Source organism: Nerophis lumbriciformis, linkage group LG19 (genome assembly GCF_033978685.3).
Source record: "Nerophis lumbriciformis linkage group LG19, RoL_Nlum_v2.1, whole genome shotgun sequence".
NCBI lineage: Eukaryota > Metazoa > Chordata > Actinopteri > Syngnathiformes > Syngnathidae > Nerophis > Nerophis lumbriciformis.
In genome coordinates, this window is record NC_084566.2 from 27,614,125 (window position 1) to 27,616,624 (window position 2,500).

Consider the following 2,500-nt stretch of genomic DNA (forward strand, 5'->3'; position numbering starts at 1 on the left):
AACTGAAATCTAAGTAAGATTAAGTATCTCAAATAAGGGTGATATTTGCTTATTTTCTGTCTGATAAGATAATTATTCTCACTAAGCAGATTTTATGTTAGTGTTTTACTTGTTTTAAGGGTTTTGGTCCTAAATGATCTCAGTAAGATATTACAGCTTGTTGCTGAGATTTTATGACCTATATTGAGTAAAACATGCTTGAAACTAGAATATCAACTGATGCAAAGCTGTGTCATCAACACTCACAAGTATAAAACTACTTTTTTAAAGTAATAATTTCTTACTTCAAGCATGAAAAAAAAAATCATGATGCCGAGCGCATATCATTATGTCAAGATAATGGCACTAGCATTTACTTAATTAGGGCCCGCATGGCCCATTGCATAAGGACTCCCAAAGGGAGTCCTTATGCAATGGGACATAAGGACCTATTGAATTTCTAAGGTTTCATTATTATTATTATACCGGCCGCCTCTTTGAGCTGCAATTTGACCCACTAAACATGCTTCAAAACTCACCATATTTGACGCACACATCAGGGCTGGCGAAAATTGCCTTTTGATAAAAGAACCAAACCCCAAAAATAAAAATTGCGCTCTAGCGCCCCCTAGGAAGAAAAAAAAACTAGAGTGCCTGTAACTCCCACTAGGAAGGTCGGAGAGACATGAAACAAAAACCTCTATGTAGGTCTGACTTAGACCTAGATTTCATAATAGTACATTCTTGGGCAAAAATCAACAGGAAGTTGGCAATTCCCCCTTCAAGACAAAAATGTACTAAAAACAGTCACTTTTGCCTCTTTGAGCTGTAATTTGACCCCCTTAACATGCTTCAAAACTCACCAAACTGAACGCACACGTCAGGACTGGCAAAAATTGCGATCTAATAAAAAAACTAACCCCAAATCTCAAAATTGCGCTCTAGAGCAATTTTTTAATAAAACGGAGAAAAAACTGCTCCTCGGAAGAAAAAAATGACAAAACTGCCTGTAACTCCCACTGGGAAGGTCGGAGAGACATGAAACAAAAACCTCTATGTAGGTCTCACTTAGACCTACATTTCATTTAAGAATGTTTTTCAACATATTGAGCAAAAAGGTCTCTTTTTTTTTTTTCTACCAAGAAAAGTGCACTTGTTATTGGTGAGAAAATACTTATTTTAAGGTATTTTTGGGTTCATTGAGGTTAGCTAATTTTACTTGTTTTGGAAAGTCTTGACAAGCCGAATTTTCTTGTTCTATTGGCAGATAATTTTGCTTAGTTCAAATAAAATACCACAATTTTTTTTTTCTTCTTCTTTTTGAACGCTGACTTTTTGCAGTGTCTTTAGTACCTAATGAAATGGCCACAGTTTATCCCCCACACACACGGCCTATGTAATACAGCCCCATGACATGCAAACCTTGCTATGTGTGCTACTTACCACCAAAAGTTCTATGATATTTTTAAAAAGTACTTATTGGTGTACTTTATTACCAGAAAAAAGAAACTTCACGGTTCGATGCCACTCCGTGTTGACCTAACCTTTAAGGGCTTGCGACTGCCATGTAAAAGTGAAAGTAAGACATCCATCTTGTCTGCTGTGTTTGTACAACGTAAGCGATACCTGACCTCATACGCCCGCCCCGCGTCCTCAGAGGGACATTAGCGACACTTAAACGTCTCATTTGTCTACATTTGACATAGCAACTGTTTTTTTTTGTTTCTTTTCTGCCGTGCATGCGCACTTAAAAACAAGACGTCTGTCGTCGGGCGGTGCAGCGTGCATGGCGGTCGCATCCAGCTTGTGCACTTTCAACCCCGCGTGCCCTCCTTTGGAATGCTGACGTGCAGAGGTCACGACCTCCGTGGTCACGCACATTCACTTTTCGTTTAGTTCAGTTCAGTTTATTATCTACTTTGGGAGGGATAAGTGTGACATGATTGACATTTAAGGCCTCTACATCAAGATGTTTTAACTGCACAGATGAGATGAAAAGGTTTAAGAAGGTTGAAGACAACTTGCTGACACAGACTTTCTGACTGATTACTGATAGTCTTAATGGAAGATTTGATGAGCAAGCTGTTTTTCTCTCTCATTTGCTTGTGGATACATCATGTCTTTGGTTTAACACACGCTCACACACACAGACACACGGTACACACACACATACACACACACACACACACACACACACACACACACACACACACACACACACTACTTCCTGGCAGATATAGGTTGGGTGGGGGGGGGATATACTAGAGCCGATGACCCAAAACAATGACCTCAGCATAACCTCCACATTTGTCATACATATATATATATGTATGTATATTTACAGTTAGGTCCATAAATATTTGGACATTGACACAATTTTCAGTATTCCAGCTCTGTACACCACAATGGATTTGAAATGAAACAATCAAGATGTGCTTTAAGTGCAGACTTTGAGCTTTAATTTGAGGGTATTTACATCCAAATCAGGTGAACGGTGTAGGAATTACAACACATTTTATAT

General features: G+C 38.7%; 1 protein-coding gene across 2 annotated transcripts in view; it reads left to right on the top strand.

Moving 5' to 3' along the window:
• LOC133618575 (neuropilin-1a-like) overlaps positions 1–2,500 on the top strand; it is a 240,567-nt gene that overhangs the window by 156,747 nt on the left and 81,320 nt on the right. The gene's annotated exons all lie outside the window — the stretch shown is intronic.